This window comes from Gavialis gangeticus, unplaced genomic scaffold (assembly GCF_001723915.1).
Source record: "Gavialis gangeticus isolate Ggan-Ray unplaced genomic scaffold, GavGan_comp1, whole genome shotgun sequence".
NCBI classification, from domain to species: domain Eukaryota; kingdom Metazoa; phylum Chordata; order Crocodylia; family Gavialidae; genus Gavialis; species Gavialis gangeticus.
Window position 1 is genome coordinate 14,771,358 of NW_017729024.1, and position 22,152 is coordinate 14,793,509.

Genomic DNA, 22,152 nt, shown 5'->3' on the forward strand with positions numbered 1-22,152 from the left:
AGACCCTACAAGGAGAGACTGAGGGACCTGAACCTGTTCAGCCTCAGCAAGAGGAGGCTGATGGGGGACCTGGTGGCTGCCTACAAACTCATCAGGGGAGATCAACAGCAAATAGGTAGAGCACTTTTCTCCCCAGCACCACCTGGGGTGACAAGGAACAATGGTAATAAGCTGATGGAGAATAGGTTTAGGTTAGAGATCAGACAGCAATATTTTACAGTTAGGGTGGCCAAAATCTGGAACCAACTTCCCAAATAAGAGTCTTCCAGCCTGAGCCCTGTGATGGTGGGGCTCAGGCTGGGAGATAAGCATTCTCCCAGAGACACTGGTGGGAGATAAGCATCTCACCCATGACCACAGGGCTAGGGTGGCCATCACAGAGGACAGTCCGGTTGATACGAAACGATTATGTCCTCTATTTTTCTCTTGAAGCTGGGAGAGAGAAAAAGAAAATTTTTCTTTCTTGATGAGAAAAAATAGAGGACATAAAAGCATTGGGTTTCATATCTATAGAGGACAGAGAAGCAGAAAACTGGGATGTCCTCTGTGATGACCACCCTACACGGGGCCAAGACCTGGCGATAAGCATCTCCCAGCAGTGGTTCTGCAGGAGCTGGGAGCTCTCTCCTGGCAGGAGCCAGGAAGTTTTTTCCCCACTCAGCTCCACAAGCATGGAGCTGGATGGGGAAAAGGCTCCCCAGCCTGTTCCCCTGCAGCTTCATGCTCACAGAGCTGGGTAGGGAACAAGATCCCCAGCTCACACTCGATCACGGAGCAGAGGCTGGGAGTTCCCTGCATGGAGACAGTTTTCTGTCCAGCCTGGAGCTGGCTGGGACCTGCCCCTGACCAGGACAGTTCCCAGCCAGCCCCAGACTGTGCGGGGAAGCACATTAAGACTTGAGGTGACTGGGTACTCTCCTGTTTTGGGTAGTCCCCAGCCAGCTCCGGGCTCTACATGCAGACTTCCCCACTCAGTCTGGGGGTGACTGGGAATGGTCAGAGGCAGGTCCCAGCCCTGTTCCCCGATTGGGTGATCAAGGCATGGGGCTTAGAAAGAGCTGCAGGGGTGGGGCAGGTGCCAGCTGCTAGAAACCTCACCAATGGATCGGGGTAGGGGATAGGACTTGCCTCACCCCTGAAGCTCTTTCCAAGCTCTGTGCCCCTGTTCAGGGGGCCAGGGCCAGGAGCTCCCTACTGCGGGGGCAGGGGGACATTCTCCCCACCCCAGCAGCAGGCAGCTCCCCAGGTGCTCCCTGCCAGCCTCTGGGCTCGCACCCAAGGGGAGCCTGGAGCCCTGGCCACAGGGTTGCGTCGCAGGTCTGCAGGGAACTAAGAACAAATCTACTCCCTTATCTCTGTATGTGTAGACACCTACCCAAAAACACTTACTGTGCAGTAACTTACTGCACAGTAAATCTAGGCTGAAGTAAATGCATGTGTAGATGCACCCATTATTACCTAAGAAACTTGACTACATCTAAGCCTCAAGTTTCCTTAAAACTTAGGATTTATCATTCATTTAATAATGAATTTTCCTACTGCTGTTGAACATTCTCAACCTGTAAATGCCAGTCTTCCAGGGACAGGAGGTTCTCTTGATTTAATAGGGTTCTTACTTCTGGTCTGGAGAATCAGAAGTAAGACAGTATATTGGTCCCTTCTTTCTATCAGGTTTTCACACCGCACAACTGCCTTAAGGAAGATTTCACCCTTCACATATTAGCTACTATCTTTGGTATTTCCAAGATGAGCCATGAAGCTGAGTGCCCTCCCACAAAACAAAGAAAGGAAAGATAATGACTAAAGAGTCTAAAAAATTAGATACTCCCTCCATCCCATTTAATCCTTAGTTCAAGAAGGAATGGGTTTAATTCTAAATGTATGCTTAAGTGCTTTGCATAATGAGAACAAGGGACAATGAACTACTTCGAAGGGCTGGTAAGCAACTTTTAAAGACTCATATAAGTTCAGAAATACTATGTTTGATCAATACAATCTCATAACTGAAGTGCCAGCTGATTGAACCAGTGTGGACACCCCAACACATTTTTATAGAAATATCCCATTGTGATATTGCTTTCAAAAAAGATGCTCCAAGTCATCCACAAGTTATTGGGCTTGATTCTGCTCACTCAACTATTAGGAAAGAATAATATTTTTTCACTAGAGAAATCACTAGAGAAATTCCTGTTCAGGAATTCTGTTCTAAGACTGGAACATTATACAGTTTTTTCTAGTCTAAAAAATCTATTAACCTGTAACAGTACCTTAGTAACCAGATTACACAAATGTTTATGGAAAGGCAAAATTCCCTCCTTCAAATGGAAAGAAGCTGAGTTGTCTCTCACCTTGGCCAGCTTTGCTTTTGTGTCAAACAACTTAATGAGTCTTTTTAGCAACCATCTGTAATATTTTTGCCTTTACTTGCTGTCATGTGCTTTTTCTATTGCATGGCCTTGAATTTTTAATTCATGTGTCCTTGGGTCTCTCAATGCTCTTCTTCAAGATTGTTTTTAAAGCCTGATTTTCATGATCTTGAAAGTACGTGGACTGACGGACTGGAGACCAAAGTCCTCTATCTGCAGAGTAGATACGGTGCTGGCAGTAGCTGGGCAAGCTTCACTGTCCTTGAACTGTAACCTAGTGGGAACACTTCTAGGAACGTGATCTAACCGTTTACTGAGATACCCACTGTTAGAAAGGAGGAAAGATTAAAGGGAACTTAAAATAGAGATAGACAAAAGGAGCTGGAAGAAGAAATGGAAAGGATCTGCAAGACAATAAGAGGCAGCTAGAAGCAGCAGAGAATGAGAAGGGATTGGGAGGAAGGTAAAGCACAAGAGGCAGTATCTTTTTATTCTTTTAATTTTTATTAGTAGAAATTACTAAATAAGATAAGTGACAGGAGGACCTCACAAAATTTCTGAGATACAAATATGCTGAGGATCTATTATATAATCTCACATAAATATTTCATACATTTAGGATGGCTGTATTATACAAAAGCAATACAAAGCAATGAAAAATTACTAATGCAGGTCTCTGAAAATAAGTGGTGGCAAAATCTGTACACTATGCCATATCATATGCAATATGTGATTATAGAAAATCTATCCTTGGAATATTTTAGAGAGCATTACATTATGTTTTATTGGGATCTTTTTGTATACCTACACTTGTAAACCCAAGTTCCTTAAAAAACTACCTGCCCAGCTTTAGCAGATTCAGAAGGATCCCAGACAGGCTGTAAAAATTAACAGAGACACCTTTTCTGAATCCAAAAATGTGATGACTAAAAAGTCTTACCACAGGATTTTTCAAGAGTAGAAGCACACCTTTCTACTTTTAGGTTTCTCCCATGTCCAGTGGCATAAAAATCCAGCTGAACTCTATTGTATCAGATATGAAAGTAAAGTAAATATATATTTTTTGTGTATAAATAAAGGTTAATGACCACAGATGAATTCCATGATTCTTAGGCTCTGAGTGGGTATGATCTGGAATGTGGATATGCATCTGGGGAAAGGAACAGGGAGCATTTTTTTGACAGGTTAATTTAAGGGGAAAAAAGAAGAAAAAAGTGCCTGTTTGTAATTTTAGAATAAGTCCCAGAAGATAACTAGGCAGCATTGAGACCAAGTGATCACAGGGGCATGATAGATTGTCACGTCTATCAAGTTCACATATGCATTTAATGTGTTTTACATATTAGGTATAGGAACATGCATAAATGTTCTAAACAACTTCTCTGAAAACATTCTGACGCTTCCAAGCAAAAAATAAATTTCTTTCACAGCTGTCTAAGATTAGGAGGACCTAATTTATTCCCAACATTGTCACGGCCTGCTGTCTTGCTTCAGTCCGGATTTCAGTTTTGCCATCGGTAAAATGGGAATAATGACATTTATACCTCTCTTTATCAAGTCCTCTGAACACTGAAAATGAAAAGTAGTACATATATTATTTTTATTCTATAGCCTATTTCCTATTATGTTAAGGCCCCCTGGGTGCAAAGTGCCAAGAACTAGATCCTCCAAGGATGAGGGTCTGAATGAGACTTAGGCAGAATTTAGTACTTAAGTCCGTAAGGGCTATCCCTCAGATCCCATACTCATTCTGTAGGCACCTACATCTTCCACCAGTAAAGTTCCCTGGCAACCTATACTTTTCCTCCTTCCAAGAAATATTTCTATCTTGTCAATGCTAAAAAACCTAGCCCCTATCTTATACCTAAGTCCCCTCAGGAACCACACATCAGACATTGGCATCCTATATCCTTGAGGCTCTGAGCACACCTAACATACTTACAGGATGGGCCTCCTCATAAAACACAGTGGCCTCTGCTTATTTCATTCAAGAGAAGAAGGTGGTACCGTCACACTTTATACAGTCAAACAGTGACTAGAGCAGAGCCATCCCTAGGGGTGTGTTGGGCCCAGGGCATATCAGCCTGTGCAGGGTCTGGGGAGGAGAAGAGGAGTAATCCTATGTTCTGATCCCTACTCCAGTGACTACATATATTTTTAATGAGTGGTGAAGGTTTAATAATGGAGATTTGCACCTAAGCCTGGGAGCAGAAAGAAATTTAAGATATATTAATGTCATCAGCCGTTCCTACTGGCTAGCTAACATGGGTCCCCACATCACTTGTTTTGGATCACATTGTAAGTCACCTATTTTTCCCACATATTATGGTGAAGCAACTAACTCATGGCTGTTGATTCCAATCTGAGAAGCAGGTGTCAGTTAGGCTTTGTGACACTGTATCACAATGCCTAACTCTCTTTACCTGTCTAGCTATAGACACTTCGAACCCTCTCATCCTTCCAACTCCCACTCAAGTCAATGAAAGCCCTTATCTCCCAAGAAGTAGAAGATATGCAGTCAGGCCCTAAACATTTAGGTCACACATGTTACTGTAAGCATCTGTTTCAAAGGGACTTAGACATGCTTTTTAAAGTTAAGCACGTTCTTACATATCCTTCACGAGCAGGGAAACTTTCCTGAAATTAAACCTTAAATACTGTTGAAAACATATCGTCTTCCAGTAGATGCTAAAGCTGTTGTGCATACATGCATGTAGAACAGCTTGCATTGTATATTTTAAGTGAGTCACTGCTTTCCTGAACTTGAGGTTCTTTTTCTCCAATTATCCAAGTAAACTGGGCCAAACCACAACCTCATATTTTGATAACTACATTGTTTTAAGTATGGGTTTTGATTGTATACTTTTTTATTCAGTTATTTGGATGCAAATGTTTCATATGGTCTGTACTGGGTAATCATATAAGAGTCCTCCATCATCATCATCATCATCAGTTGCTTTCCATTCAGGGTCTGGTGGCACAGTAAACCAGATCTCCCTTCAGTTGTCTATTCAGTGCTAATCTTGCCGCCTGATTGATTGGCAGTTCTGTCCATTCCTTTATGTTCTTTATCCATGCTCTTCTCTGTTTTCTCCTTCTTTCTCCCATGCATCCTTGAATGATTGTCTTCTCTGGTTAATCCCCTTCTTTCCCAACCATATATCCAAAGCATTTAAAACTTCATTCCCATCATAGTGTCGATAAGGATGAATGACTCTACATTTCTAAAATTAAACTGGCTCTTTATGAAGAGAACTATTTATAGAAATGCTACAACTGCAGCTTGCATTCAAACCACTGCTGACAAATGGACTTCCTGGTGCTTCCTCCAAACTATTTTCTCTTTTACTCCTGCAACTTGTGCTTCTCCATGTAAGTCCCACACAGGTTACTCTACTAATTGTTATTTGCAGTTTATCTTCCTAGTAATAGAAGAATGGTAATAGAAGAAATGTATTTTTCCTTCTTGCTTGGATGCTGAAGATGCTTGTGTGTTAAAAAGAAAACAAAAAGCAAAAAACAGCATAGAAGCATTCAAGGTGGAGTAACAGACATTTATTTTACACTTTACTTTTATAACTGAATTAATTTTCCAGGTAAGAATTTAACATTAGAAAAATTACTTTCTTTTAACACTTTCCAGGACAGCTACAAATTGTGCTTCTACCTAAATCTTTATGTGTGGTAATTATTTTCCCCCCAAATTTCCAAGTTGCTCCAATTATAATATTGAGAGTGTAATAACATAAATTTTAACTGTAAATAAACCCGACAATTATCTTACATCAGAAAAAAATCTGCTACAATTATCTTCAAAAGTTTAAAAATGCTCTGCCTATTTTGTCATCCAATTGATTTTTCTAATTTAGGAAAATAAAAGCATAATATTAGTCTGAACCAAAAGGCCCTTCATATAGTACCACACCACATCACAAGTCCCTCAATATAGATATAATTATTACTACTGCAATTAAAAATTAGATTCCCAGACACTAAAAGAAACCTAAATAAACACATGTGTAAACATCCAATGAAATAAATACACCTCTAAGAAATAGAGTAACAGTCTATTAACAGACATTGCAAAATAGCAATAGGGCTTGGACAGAAGACACAGGGGAAACCCTTTCTTTTATTTAAAAAAAGGTATACAATATCCTTGATATTATGTAGCCTCCATTTTCAGATTTCAGGAGCTTTTATAAAATGTGCTTAAAAATGTATTAATAATACAGTTATATTAGTAACTTAAAAACCTCATATTTTTGTCATAATTGCAAAAAATATGCAAAAAGCAGACAATGTTCATTTGATATTTTTCCAGTTTGAACCTGTCAGCTCTAAACAGTTTGGCTGAGACAAGCTCCCAAACCTAAATGTACAGAGCACCCTGCCCTAGGTAACTAAGACTTGTAGGGAATTTTAGAGCTTGTCTACACTGGAAGAATCCCTTTCACCATTGTTATGCCAGCATAGCTGTGCCAGCAAAGTCTCAACACATGCCAGTAGAAAAACTCTTTAAATACCACCTCCCTGTACAACAAGTTAAGAACAAAAGCCCTTGATGTAGCTTCACCCACGAGGGGTTTTGCTAGCATAACTATGATAGTTAGTGGGTGTGTGAGCACACAGCTATTCTGATACAACTTTTGTAGTGTAGACTTGGCCTTAGAAAAAACTACAGGGTAAACTTAAAGGAAATGCATAGGCATATGACTTTCCAGGAGTACAGACATGTCTGCATCTGCAGTGGTTTCTTTAAGATCTTCTATTGCTTATTTTAATGACTGCTGAGCACAGTAAGAGAGTGTGTGTGTGCATGTGTGTGTGCGCACACACACAGGCAGGCACAGCCTTGCCCTACCCTGCCTTCTTCCTATTAAAATACTATTAAAGTTCTGAAGCACCATTTAAGTTCTGTTGAAAATAAAATAAGGTTGTGCCATGATCCCTCAAGAACTGGCAGTTAAAAAGTATGAGCAATAATTCCTGCCTCATTGCTATGCATCTGCACATTTTAAGAATCAATGCTGAACATTCAGACCCAATATTAAGATTATATAGGAATAGGTATATCTAGCTTTTGTGAGAACCTGACCCTATACACACAAACACATCTATATATACACACAAATATACATCTATAGATAGATAGTTAGATAGCTATAGGGCCAGATTCCCACAAAAACCTTTTCTATAGCATTCTGGCTATATAACAGGTCTGTAATGGAAAGAAATTATATCCAATAATATATGGCTAGATATATTATTAATAATATATGGCTAGATATACCTATTCCTATATATTTATATATGTGTTTGTGAGAATCTGGCCCCACACACACACACACACACACACACACACACACACACACATATACATAGTCAGATTCTCACAAAAGCCTTTATATGTATATCCAGCCATATATTATTAAGATTATATAGGGATAGGTATATCTTTCCATATATAATATAGCTGTGTGTGTGTATATATATATAAATATATATATATATATGGCCAGATTCTCACAAAAGTCTTTATAAGAACTCTGTAGTGGAAAGAAATTAGACCCCCACTATCCCAGCAATGTGTTAATGAGAATCAAGCCAGTAAACAGATACTGTAACCATCTCCATTGTAGAGAGCTGCTATGGCAGACCATTCCCTAGGTGACTGTTAGCATGCTGGGTGTATCACAGGCTTGGCGGTAAGCACTATAAACTCTCTTAAGAACAAGGCTCTTCAGGCTCCAGCCCTCTGTAGGCTACCATAAACACTTGCAGTCTAATGAATAACAACAGATTGCTTTACTACACCTATCAGAAATAAATGTTGCAATTATTATAGGCAGTAAGTTACTAACAAAAGGTAGACCAACAGGTCCTGACTCAACTCCGTCAGGCTAGATGGATCCTACCCAATAACAGTTGAGTTCCTCCAGCCTAGTTCCAGAGTTACTCACTCCAAGCCAGGGTGCAATCCTTTTATTTCTCTTGTTTAGACCGTTTCACACAGGCCTGTTGTTTGCAGGCTGCTCCAGGTAGTTGCACCACTTGGCCATGGCTGGGTTTCTTCCCAGCACAGTTTGCTCCCTGATGCAGATGTAAGTTGTGTCCCCACACTTTGTAAAGCAAAAGGTCTTCTGTCTTCAACCAGCTCCAAGCCAGCTCTCTCCTGGATCAGCTCCATTCCAATCTTACTTCCCTCACTTGTACTGTGGAGGCTCTGTATGGAGTCCCCATCCAAGCTGGCAGTCACACAGGGGTTTTTATTTCTTTTGCCCAGTAATGAGCCAGCCTGCTTCTCACAAGCTTATTACTGCCTGGAGTCACCATCATATCCTTTTATTTTTTAACTGAAGAACTTTTCAAAGGCTATTTTCTAATAAGCATTCTAAGTTCTTAGGCTGAATATATTTACAAATTGACATGATAGTTATGCACCAGTCCTGATTATGAAAGAGAGGCTTCAAGTCTGATCTTGTGTACCTGGGCATCTATGTATGTGGAAATCCCTAATTTCACTGTGATGAGGTAAAGACTGAGGACCTAATTTGGAACTGATAATCTCCTAGTAGGAGTGGTTGGCGTGGCAGTTGTTTCACTTAATTTGTTTGTCTTTGTATGCTAACTTGTCCTATAGATATATGCATCTGATTCAATCTCTTACATACCTCTATAGCAGGGGTAGGCAACCCCTGGCACGGGTGCCAGAGCATGGCATGTGAAGGCTTTCTGCTCGGTACGTGCACCAGATGGCAGAGAAGTGGCCAGGGCCGTGCTGCCAAAACAAGGATTGGGGCCCTAGTGGCTCTCCCTCCATCTGGCCTTGGCACGCCAACATCTTGTAAGTCAATGTTGTGGGTGTTTTTGGCACTCTACCCAAAAATGTTGCCTACCCCTGCTCTATAGTTTTCTACAGACTTCAAGTAGAGTTGAACTAACTCCACTTTTGTCAAAAGAATAGGTTCTGAGCTAAAGTATGAAAATGCTAGATGAATAAAGTCTCATGGATTTCTTTCAGCATGAGAAGATTTTTTTGTTTGTTAGTCTTATGTTTTGTTTGTTTTTAAGGGGTGGGGGGGTTTGGGCACATACTCTTCAAATGCAAACTCCAATCCCAGCTCATTGATAAACTATATTACTCTCTTATATAAATGTACCCCAAAGTGGTCATTTTATTTTAAGGGAAAAGAAAGAGATAAAGAAAATAAGTTATTTCCTTTAGGAGATCACAACATGCTGAGGAAAACAAGAATATAAACTTAAATGGTGTTGTAATCCCCAAAGAAAAACCTGCAGTAATACTGTGCCTACAGCAGATAGCTCACAAACATGTAAATCATTTTATCTATAAATAACTCAAGATTATAAGAAACTGATTTAAATAGTTTTATTCTAACTTAAAGCAAACAGGACTATTGGAAAAGAGAATTATGACAGACTAGGGATCCACCCCAATAAACACTATTAGATGCATTTCTTTAAAAGGATTCCTTGAAAAAAAGATAAAAGAAAGCAAAGAAGAAGACAAGATGACTACTGATCTGACTGGTAAGGAAAAAACAAAGATGGAGAGAGTGGCCATATTATGCCTAGTATCATAACTTCAGCATTGTCATATTAAAGAATCACCATATAAAAAGGGTGCATATTATATCCAGTCCTCAACTCAGATTGATTTTCTAGGCTTCTGAGCATTTTATTAAAACAATATAGTTGATCAAGGCATTTATATTATGCTCGTCACCACAATATCTGAGAACTTGGAATCCCTGTTATATTTTTTTATCATTATTGTCTTTTATCATTATTGTCTCAATTGGAGACCTGATTATATAGCAAAGGGGACCTTTACCTGTAAACAGCGATATTCCTTGTAGAAAATCAGTTAGAATGAGTGAAGAACAAAGCCACTGCATTCAAGTTTATGCAGCTATCTCAGCATCCACACATAGCAAGTGTTCCACAAAAGCAAGTGACAATAGAGAATAGGACATGACCTAACTTCCAGCTTTCTAGTATGTGTTTGTCTGGCAAGCTCACTAAATAACTAGATCGTCACATGCTTACTATGCCTACCTGCACTAGCCTGGTAGACATAACTTACACACAACTGGCACAATGGAGGTACACTGCGGTTTTCAAGCCACCTACTCTCTGCCTATATGCACACAGCCTTCCAGTGATATCATAATGCATTACATTTCTTTAGAAACCACACCAGCTTACTATTCTAACAGGTACTGGACATGAATCAGAACCCAGTAGGATTTGCTAGCAAGTTACAATTGCATTCATATAAAGTGTGGGAAGAGCTCTACCCATCAATAGCTCTCCCTATCAGTAGCTCTCCCCAGGACTCACACTCTACTGAAACTGGAGCAGCTAAGATGGGCCTGCCACCTTTCAAGAATGCCTGCCACTTCCCTGCCAAAGAAAATATTCTACTGTGAACTGTTAAATGGAGTACACTTTCATGGTGCACCAAAGAAGTGGTACAAGGACACCCTAAATGTATCCCTAAAGAGTTTCAGTATCAACCTGGAGTCATGAGAATAAATCATTCACAACCATCCATCCTGGAGGTCATCAATCCAGAACGGAGCACTGGCCTTTGAACAGCAATGCACGGCAGAAGCAATGAGGAAATGCGTGGTCAGGAAAATGAAAACCTCTTCTACCCAATCCTCATTGCTTTCCTGCCCCTGCTGCAGCAGATTGTTCAAGGCTAAGGTCGGGCTTATAAGTCACCTATGTACCCACACAACCTAGCCTCCACTTTCCTCTCTCTTCTCCTTTTTCCTCTTTTCTCCTTTTCTCTTTTCTCTCTCCCTTCCTCCCTGTTTCTTTCCCATTTCTTTACTCTCTTCTCCCCACCCCCACTGAATGTGGTCATCTTCACGCATGAAGGATAAATAACATATGAAGTGTACAACTGATAGGACAGTTAGAAAAGTCTGCTAGTTTCCCCACTTTTCCCAATGGCACAGCTCTAAATCACCACTGGCTGTTCCAGGCCATGCATCAGTATACATGCTCAATTGTTAACTTCAAAGAGTTCCCTGTCTGACAGATGAACAAATGTCTTTTCTTTTGTGTGAGAGAAGCTGATTGCTATCCATGGACAATGGAACTCTTCCAATATCTACATGGCGTTAGATAGCTTTATAGGTAACCTGGACTTCCCTAATGGTTATGGAGTAGGATTTACCCATTGCTCTGCACAGCTTTTCTTTGAGAGCTCTCTTCAGAGCCAAATTGGCCCCATGGCAGTAGTACCCAGAGCTGCCTAATGACACCCCAAGTTATAGATCTTGGCCATTGTAAAGTATACCACATCCTTTATTATTATTATTTTTGGCCACCAAGTCTTATAATCACTGTCATAATTCTACAGCCATTTAACTTGCCTGACATGCCAAAATACACAATAATTAATGGATTTTGTGCTAGACCCTGAAGAAGCAGGAAGGACTGGAGAATTATAGCTTTGAAACTTGGAGTCCAGTCCTTTATTTATCCAGAGATGAAGAATAGTGTACACAGGTAAAATGCAAGTTTTTGTATACTGAGGAGTTTCCTTCTCTATTACTAGCCTTACCTGCAGTTTACTAGAGACTCCTTCTTTAATTTAGGGAATAAGAGTAAAGTAGATGAGTGAGTTTGCTTCACTGCAGCAAGTAGAACTATTGTCATGTTCATTTGGAGTAGCAGGGAGGTGGTGGTGGATTGTGGTTGGCTAGGAATTAACCAGAGTTCATTTCAAATTAGTTCTTATTTTAAAATAGGAGTGCTCAGCATTAAAGATTAAACTCTACAGTCCGCTTCACACTCTACTTATTTATGTAAGATGTAGTAGTAATTTCTGTGCACATATCCCTCATTCTGCTTCCTTGTAATTCTGACACAGCCTCTAAAACTATGCAAAGCCTCAGCCAGGGTATAGCATGAAGGGACTTCTGCAAGTACATGAAGTGAGAAACATGCTGTAATGCTACTGCTACTGCTCTCATCAAGGATTTCTACTCTTTGGTTTCTCTTTGTGCTATGACATCAAAGAGATATTTTCAAGACACATATGCAGCATGTATGTACGTAAGAGCTGGGTAGTGAGAAAAAAGCAAATGAAGCATTCCTCTGGTTTGCATGTTGCAAAGGCTAGTTAATGACTCCATAGTCTAATTCCTCTGCTACAGTGACGATTTAGAGCACAAACTTGTTCCAATATACGATATTTGCCAAGGATCTGCAAAGTCAATAAGGAGATGGTCTAAAGGTGGGAGGAGATAGATCAAAGCCCAACTCTCCTGCACACTTTCCTGACAAAGTAGCCTGCTACACAAAATCAGCAAAATGTTAATTCTTCTATTGACTTGCTATATGCAAAAATATGATTATTGTCATTAATAGCTTCTAATGGCAAGGACCTGTCACCCTGGATTGGGAACCATTGTGCTAGGCAAACAGGATTAAAAGAAGCCCCTGCCCCAAAGAGTTTACAGACAACTGATGGCAACACACAGTTGGAAGGGGAACAAAGAGACAATGCTGGTTTGCATGGCAAGCATTTAACCTCACTTTCAGCGAGCCATACCTACTTTCAGTGAGTATCAATGCTAAGGAACCATCCTTACCATGAGTTTGGAAAGTTCATTGTGCATTTCACCCTTTTTCCAGCTGCTGCATTACAGCATTCTGACTCATAATTGCCTCAGCATAGTATGTTGAAAGCTTAAAAAAAATTAGAGGAAAAAAAATCTTTTTAGTGGGTGTTTCTAGCCATAACTTTAGTATTCGGTGGCATGATACATATCATCTTATCTGATTTGGTTTTGTAGCCATTTCCATATATTCCCCTTTCTGATCCTTTTACTAAAAGACAAAAAGGAAAAAAAAAAGAAAGAAACAGTGGTCCTCAGTTCTCAGGGTCTTTAAAACAGACCTAATTTCAGATCTGTATTAGGTTTAGTAAGTGAAAAACTGAGCAGTCTGTGCTGTTAATTACAGTGTAAACATTTAATAAATATTCCTTCTTTTTATCCTTTGCCCTTTTCAAAAATGAAAGGTTGTAATTTACATGTACGATAGTTCCTAATTGCCTCTTCACAAAACCTGCTTGTTTTATTTATTTCCTATCTTCTTTTGGGAAGAGGTGGAGCATATGAGAAGAGAGCAACATTTCTACTGTAGCCTACATTTTTTCCTAAAGAAAATGTACACACACACAAAACGTCAGAAAAATAGCCAGACTTTCTTATGCATGAAGCCTTATGATCTCAGCTCATTATTCTACTGAACTACTGAGTTTTTAATTATAAAATGTGTGTGCATTTATGTATAAAATAATTATGCTTTTGCATCAAATATAATGTTTAAAATATGTAGAATATGATTATTACCCTGATACTGATAGAGGTTTTATAGCAAGTATGGTTGCAGGAACGGCTATGTTTGGGATCCATATGCAGGTTCAACTCATACATTCAGGCAGGACAATAAAGCAAGGAAAAAACAGCTGATACACAAAAGGGACCGTCTAGACAGTGCCCCATCAGTCTGGCTAAATTTGGTGCTGGCATTCCCAGTGGGATTGTAATATAATTGTTCTGGTGTCTGCGTTCATTCCCCCTGTCAAACACCATCCCAAATATACATCCTTTTTTTCAAATACAGCAGGCCCAAACTGTATCACTGTATGGAAGCAGCTTTGAAACAACAACCAAAAGCAAATAGATCCTAACATACAGAAACACAGGCCTTTCAGTTTCTGGGAGGAAACATACACCATTCCTTAACTCAAAAAAGGAATTTTATTTCCAAGCAAATCATAATGATTTTAATTAATAAATTGGAAATAAATTTGGAATAAAAAGACTCTAAAAATACAGAGTACCTTTGCATGGGCATATAGCAACGGCATCTTCTCCTCCTTTGTGTTTATTAACCTCTCAAAGAAAATTTAACAGAAACTCAGAGATGTGAAAGTGTAATGATGGCTATGGATCATAAATTCTAATGAAGGAAAAAATCTAATGAAAAAAGCAAAGTGGTAACAAGCAAAAGCATGAAAAAAATGTAAATGATGTCATTTCACCATTTCAGAGTTAAAAGAAATAAGGTCTCCCCCTGAATTTCAAAAGCAAAGTCTTACTTATTTAGATATTTTAACTGTTCAAGACATTTCATAGGAATAGAGTTAACAGATATTGATTAGAAACATATGTGCATATATTTTATAAAAATCAGGAAAACAATAATATTTTAGTTAGGAAACCATGCACATATTCAGAGCTTAAATGAGAGAAATTTCAAATGAGGAAGAAGGCCGTTCATTTTGCTATAAATGGCTACAAAATATTTAAAAATGAAAGCAAAGAAACAAAATTCCTATTCTTTAGCAAAAGGAAATACAGAAAAGCTCTTAAATTTCCACATATTACTTTTGCAACTAGGTATTTTATTTTTACTTTTATCAGAACCACCATTATTTATTAAATATTTAATATGACTGGGGCATGATTTAGGCACTTAAATAGTATCCAGAATAACTGTCTAAACAGTCCGTGTGACATTAAAAAACAAGAATTACCATTGGTATTACATGTTTTGGGCCCAAGCATGCTGCAATTCAAGTCAATGGCACAATTCCTATTGATTTAAATATGAGCAAGACCTGGTAGTTATTATTTATCCCATGCTCTTTTCATTGATGCAGTAAACTAATAATCTAGCACTGTCCCCTTATCTTTTAGCCACTGATAAATAGCAGGTATCAATTTGGGGACTGTCTGTAGCTGAAAGTGTGGGCATCCAAAATAATCAGTGCCTTTCCCTCTGTAGGTTTCAGTTATGGAAACTTTGGGTTCAGCAACTTTTGTACACCCAGACTCAAAATCTGAGAAGAAAACCAATATGCTGGGGTGTAAGGAGAGAAGTATTTGCTCAGGGGATACCAAGAAATTCATTGATCCCCAACTCACACAATCCAAAGGCAGAGCAAATGTTACACATACAGAACTACAGACTAAAGGGAGATATCTGAAAGGACAAAAATCAAGTGTAGATTTTAATTTTGAAATCTTTAAACCATGGCTTCCAAATGGACTAGACTGTGTAGATTTGGAGGGGGGAGGGATGAGGAAATGCAAATAGCAGTTGCAAGATTCCTCTCTGAAACTGCTCTTCTAATTTGGCTTTATGTGAAACAGAAGCATGATTTGCAATAAAAGACTAATGTGGCTGAGTGTACAGATTCCTGTAGCTGGATTTTTTCCCCTCTTGCAGAGCTGCAGTGGTGGCCACTGAAGGAAAGGCAGTTCCTAGCCTCCTTTGAGATCAATCAGTATTGCAAAAAAAAAAAAAATCTCGATTTTAGACGTGTTGTCCATACGATTGAATAACGTCCTGCAAGGGCTCCTCCGTTTTTAACTGGATTGAAATGAATATATTTGCGGCGGGACTCTTTGCAGATGACTAATGTGCCTTTGAATGGATCCAAAGTGTGTCTGCGATGGGTTTAGCTGGGGAGGGGTAGGGGGCAGCCGGAGGTGTGGCATCCCCCTATTTGTGTTGATGGAGCTGGGCCCGAGAATTGGGTTTGGGCTGGGGGGTGAGGTGAGGGCTCAGCAGTCTGGGGTCCCAGGTTCAGGTTGGAGTCCAGGGAAAGGGATTGTTGCTGTGTGCGAGTTTCCCTTTCTGGTCTCCACTGTGCTTGCTGCTCTTGTACTCCGCAGGGCCGGGGGGGCTGGAGGAGAGTGGGGGTGGGTTATGTCTGCAGCTGCCCCTCTCACACTAGAATAAAAGAGAACTTTTTTTTCGGGAGGGGGGAGACGTGTGAATACCTTGCCCAATAAGAGATGAGGCATATTGAAAACTATATTAAATTACCCTGATTAACAATTTAGCCACGAACAGGGGAGCTTTGGGAGATCTCTATAGGCAGGGCTGGGGGCTATTCATGCCAGCAGCTAAGAGGTCGAAAGGTTTCTGAAGTTCACAGGCTCAGAGCCTTTGTTATGCTAACAGACAATCTCAAATCAGCTGCCTAGTGGAGTGTGAAATATAAATGATTCCTTGAGAACTTCCAATAAGTTGTCACTCTTGCTCTCCAAATACCAGGACAGGCTGCTAATTTCTAGCAGGCCCTTTTGCAACAGCGCGAGCCCTAAATGAATGCCTTTGTAGTTCAAATAATCTTTTCAAGGGAGCTGTCCTATCATACCAGGCCAAATGCATCTTGGTTTGGACTATTAAATGAAAATCAGGACTTTCTCGTGCTTGACTTCTTCCTGGGCCTTTGGGAAGGGTGGTCGCAACTCTGCTCCACAACTTAGCACCCACTGCAGGGGGGCCGGGACATTAATAATATGCTGCAGACTGGGAGATACTGAAACCCTAGCCTTCAACCCCTCACCCCTGCTCTCAACAAAGCCCAGGACAAGATTTACGTGTCTCACCAGACGCTGAAGCTACCTTCCCCTTTTTCACCCGCAGAAATCCGGGCTGATTTAGGGCACTTGATACCAAAGGGCAAGTTCCAGCTTTCCCATGTTAAACCCAATCCTCTTGCCAAACAACCTGTGGCTAGTTCCCTTGCAGTGCAAGCTGGGGGGAGGTGCATTACCTGAGATGAATCGGAGTTTGGATGATGGGGGGCAATGAGGGACGGGATCTGAGCTTTACTAGTTCAGAGGACCTGAGGTTTGGGGTGGGAACAGAAGCAGCTTGGTAGAAACAGGCACATCGCTCTATAGCCCCTTCGTGCTCACAACAGAAAAAGGAGCAGAATTAGTTAATTATCTTTACACGGGGCCGTTAATCCATTAGAAAGGAGTGATCTGTGCATATTCAGGGAAAAGCTGGCCACATGAATCCGTGCTATTGTGGACGAAGAGAAAGCGAGCCTATAAAGGTAGTGCAAAGTTTGACACATGTTTACAAGAACACAGCACAACAGTCTCCAGCACGACAATAAGTTCAGTGTTTGCAGACAAAAGAGACGAGAGATTTTGCTTTTTATATTCGGCCCATGTTAGGGGACGGAAGGGAGCGCAGCAAAGTGTAGTCCTGAAAGACTTTTGGCTGGATCCACACTCTCAGTTTGGTCAGGAGAGGGCTGGAAGAGTGGGACTCCGGAGCTGCGAGACAGCATCAGAGAAAACAGCAACCTGGAAACTGTGCCTGTACTCAGTTTGACTTGAGGAGGGGGCTGCCTATGCCAGGACTCGGGAGTGGGCAAAAATCCCCCCGTGCCCCTGACACTATTAATTCACAGTGGGGAATGCCTTCTTTGCAAAAATGTGATAAGTGTGTCCCTCCAAATCCGCAGTCATCCCCCCTTCTTGGAAAGAGATTGACCGTCTTTCAAAAAAATTAGCCCGAAATAGAAGAAACAAAAAAGTTTGGTTCACATTCTCTCAAAGGTGAAAAGTCGACCTGTTTGGGTGCGAGAGAGAGAGGGGGTCTGAAAACACACAAGGCACGAATTATCAATGTCTTCGAAGTTATTAATAATACTTCGCACTTCCACAGCGCTTTACATTTGCCAAGATCTGAACAAACACTAATTAGAGCTGCTAGTTTGGTTTTTTTTTTGCATTTCAAGCCTCTTTTTTAGAAAGAAGAATTGAACGTTAATCTCCAATTCCTTTTTTTTTTTTTTGTATTGAGGAGGGGGAAACACACACGCACACACGAGATACTTTTCGAGCTACTCTTAGAAACCATTTTTGCAAGTTGCCAATAATGGCATGATCAATAAGCTCTATGGCTATTTCTAATGCATCAAACAGCATGCATGTTAATGACTGTAAGAGTGATTGCTTTTATTCCAGTGATTAAATATCTTCACTCGGGGGTTCTCAAATATTTGCTGGTATACCTCTGATGTTTAATTTTGGCTTCTGTTTTTAACAAAACAAATACCAATGAATGCAGAATGTTTTTGTGCAGGCAGAAGATAGCCCTAGATCATTGAGAGCAATATTCTTTCAGGGTAGTTTTTTTCCTTTTGCAGCTGACATCTTTCATCTCTGACCAAAATTGGAACGGTAATAGTGTAATTCCTAACTTTATAATTTTAACTAAGTATACGTTTTACTAAAATATGATATAAATAAAGTCCACTTGGGTAGCACGCATGCTCATCAGTCTTCTACGCAGGTCGCAGAAACAATTAAAACAATAAGTAAATAAATCCACCGAGAGGTTTCATAAACTCAGACAGCACAAAGTTAATCTGGAAATGAGAGAAGCAGACTTCCTATTTTGTCATTCTTGGATGGTATATCTGCATATTAGCTTGCAGACAAATTAATCCGATTCACGAGAATAATATTTTGCTTACATATTTGCTTTTTGTAAATACATTTTAACGCAGATCCATACAATGCAAAAATTATGTTTCATTCATATGCATGAGTAAATATAAAAGGCAGATGTAGTCTGCTTGTAACCACTAGACAGTGATTGCTTGAAGTGCCAGAGGAAAGCAACTTTTCTCTAGTATATAAAATGATGGAATATATATATATACATATATATACACACACACACATTTTTTAACATATCAAGCACCATCTTCGGGGCTAATTAAGGTGAAAGGCAATATCACAACAAAAGGAAGGCTGAATGGAAAGGAACCAAGGATAAAAAGTGCAAGATGACACCCACAAGATGGCTGCCTTTTCATTCTTTCCCTATGATTATAGCCCAATTTCTACAGCAAAATTAATGTAAGATGTTCTTTACAAATACATTATTATTTTGTAAATCAGAAACAGGTACTACATCCGCCTCTCCCCTCCCCCCCAAAAAATCTGCAAGCAATAATCAAATTTATCAAATACATTTAGGATCTATCAATATAAACATATTGTACTGTAAACATATTAGTCATCAAACTTACACCTACACATTTATGTGCGTGTGTGACAAACGTAATAAAATGTGGAAAAACAGGCAAAAAAAAGAGAGATCGTGGTTTTAATAGGCAGGGCCGAGTAAGGGGAGATATGAGCAACATTGCACCGTTACTTTCTTTTAATAGATAAGAAAATAGAGTGTTAATAATAATGTTACTGGAATGGAAAAAAAAATAATTCTGATGACTTTCATTAGAGAAACTTTGGAGACTTGGATACGTACTATTTACATACGTGATCTGATTAACTCATTGCACTGTGGCCAGACCTCCAGTTATTTTAAATTGCTATTTTAAAGGTAATATATGCAATATTCAGCATTTGACTTATAGTAATGAGCTTAAGACTATTATTTAAAAACAAAACAAACGTCACATTACAATATCGTCAGATTTAACCAGCAAGCTAAGATAAAAGAAGACTGGATATAAACTGTAAATAGTTTGGGTTTTAGCCCATTCAGCAAAATTGTTAGGTTACAAGGTTACTATGTGGGCAGAGACTACAGACGAAGAACAAAGCAAGTGGTTCAGTTCCAATAGGAAATATAATAAAAAACCCTTTATCTAAAAGCCATCAGGGACAAGCACTCAATACAAGTTAACAAGCAGGAACTGATAAGATAACATTTATATGAGGTCAGAAGTCAAATGCCAGTCAAAGGCTTTTAACCTCTTGGGTCATAAACAGGAATAGTTAAAACACATAGATAGTTATTTATCGGATTTTAAAGGTACCTGATCATTGTCAGTGAATAACGCGATGATTAAACTAATTGGGATTTATAGAAGAAGAAGTTTGTAGTCGTTAACATAACATGCAAAGCCCCTAGCCTATAATTCTTCATTTTTTTAAATTCCCCTTTCTGTTTCCCATAAATCTATAGACCAAAGCAGATAGACAACCCAAACGCTAAACATTGTTTTAAAAACAGAAGCATGCACACTCAATACACGAATTGATTTGTGCAAACCAAGACTTGTCTAAGGATTCAATGGACTAAATATTTACAGTCAACAGACATAAAAGAACAATAAACAGCCTCCCCATTGTGGTGTTAATGCCACTGTTTCCCCCCCTTACACTTCATTGACACAAAAAGAAATTCCACTAGAAAAAGAGAGACGAATTTGTCTTCAGAAAAAAAAATCTTTTATTTTTTAAAATATGTTTATTTTTAAGCATATACAATTCATGTCAAGCAAAGATTTAAAATTGCTTAATTAGACTAGTTATTTAGCCAAGCAATTGTCATTCATTCTTTATTATCGAGTAATTTGTATTTGCTGTTGCAGGTTTACTCTCCAAATACTATCACTTTCACGTATTTAATGTCCAAAACGTGAATTTTGAGGGTATAATTAAAAGAAAGAAATGAAGTCTATCTATCTAGAGAGAAACAGGGACTGTTGTAAGGCCTTTCTAGGCCCACTGTTTCTTTAAACGGAGTTCACAATACACTAGACGAACATTGTGGATTTAAAATGCTTTTAAATATTTATCAGAAGTATTTTATCACCATATTCAAATGACACCTGGAGTGCACTCACCTTTATTGACAATCTCTGTTCTGAAAGTCCATTTGCTTCGCGAAAGCCCCCCAAGCAGAACAACAAGGACTAACCGTTTTCATTCAGTTAATGTTTAGTAAAAAACCAAGCAACCTTAATCAGCATGCTGATTGCATCGTCAACTAACAAATAATTTACTACTCTGAGCATTGCATTCCATTAAAAGCTCATTAAATTTTCTGTTCTCCAATGGGAGCTTTAGCTTTTGAACTGCATGCTTTTGCTCCGAATTATCACTTATTCAGTTTTTGCAAAATGTTTTCCAAAGCATAGGTGAGAATTTCAATATCTATAGACACTAAAAGCCTATGAAAACATATCTCAAGTTTGTCTTTACATTATAGATTTAACAGTCTTATGGGGAGAAAAACCTACTTTGTTAGAATCTACCACAGCCAGTTTAACTTTGATGAAACATTCCCCTATCATGAAGATGAATAGCGAGTGATATAGGTTCGTGTAGGTTTTGAATATGTAAGGAAACACTACAGAGAGAGAGTTTTATTTTATCAGTCTGAAATGATCCTCAAAATTAGAAAAGCCTCTCATGTTATTGTTGCAAACAAATAGCAGAAAAATACACTTTGTGTTATAGGACGCACAACTTTCACATTTTGGGAAAGGCACTAACTCTGAATGTTTATTGGGGTTTTGGAAAGGGGGAAATCACTCCATAATCTCGCTCAGACTTGCATACTAAAGTGCATATAATCGTTATATTTAATAAGTAAAACGCAAAAAAAAAAAAATGTCAGCCCCTAAATTAACATGCATCTTTGGATTGCTAATTGTGCTCATTGCAAATTTGGGTCATTTTGCATGAGTGACTCTAATGTGGGGCTGAGATTGCCATATAGCGTAGTGGATTCCTGATTCCCTGTGCTAATCCTGAACTCAGTGATTGTGTCAGGTGCAGTTCTGTATGCTCCAGCAGCTGGCTCATCCTCATCAATGCAAATAAGGCAACTCCTACAATCAAAGCCTCGTGAGTCTAAAGCCTGATTGCTGAGGGCAGGCTAAAGCACTACACAGACTCACTTTCAAATCATACCAACTGACAAGACAACTGTAATGTCCCTCCAGTTCAAAATTAGCCTTTGCCAAACAAAACCAGGAGAGAGATCCATCAGTTTAAGGGTGTACGAAATATTACTAGATTTCCTCTGGATATTAACCGAAGATGGGTGACCCCCCACCACTACTTTAATGTAGTCTACGCTGTGGCAGGCTTTACCAATAATTAACATAATATTTGAATACCTCTTATGAGCACAGACAACAAAACGTCAC

General features: G+C 39.3%; 1 long non-coding RNA gene across 1 annotated transcript in view; it reads right to left on the reverse strand.

The window, feature by feature from the left end:
• LOC109297256 overlaps positions 1–20,981 on the reverse strand; it is a 29,091-nt gene extending 8,110 nt beyond the window's left edge. Inside the window, exon 1 of the long non-coding RNA XR_002097266.1 lies at positions 20,842–20,981. This is a non-coding gene — a long non-coding RNA (uncharacterized LOC109297256). The remainder of the gene's footprint in view (positions 1–20,841) is intronic.
• Positions 20,982–22,152: the final 1,171 nt, after the last annotated feature.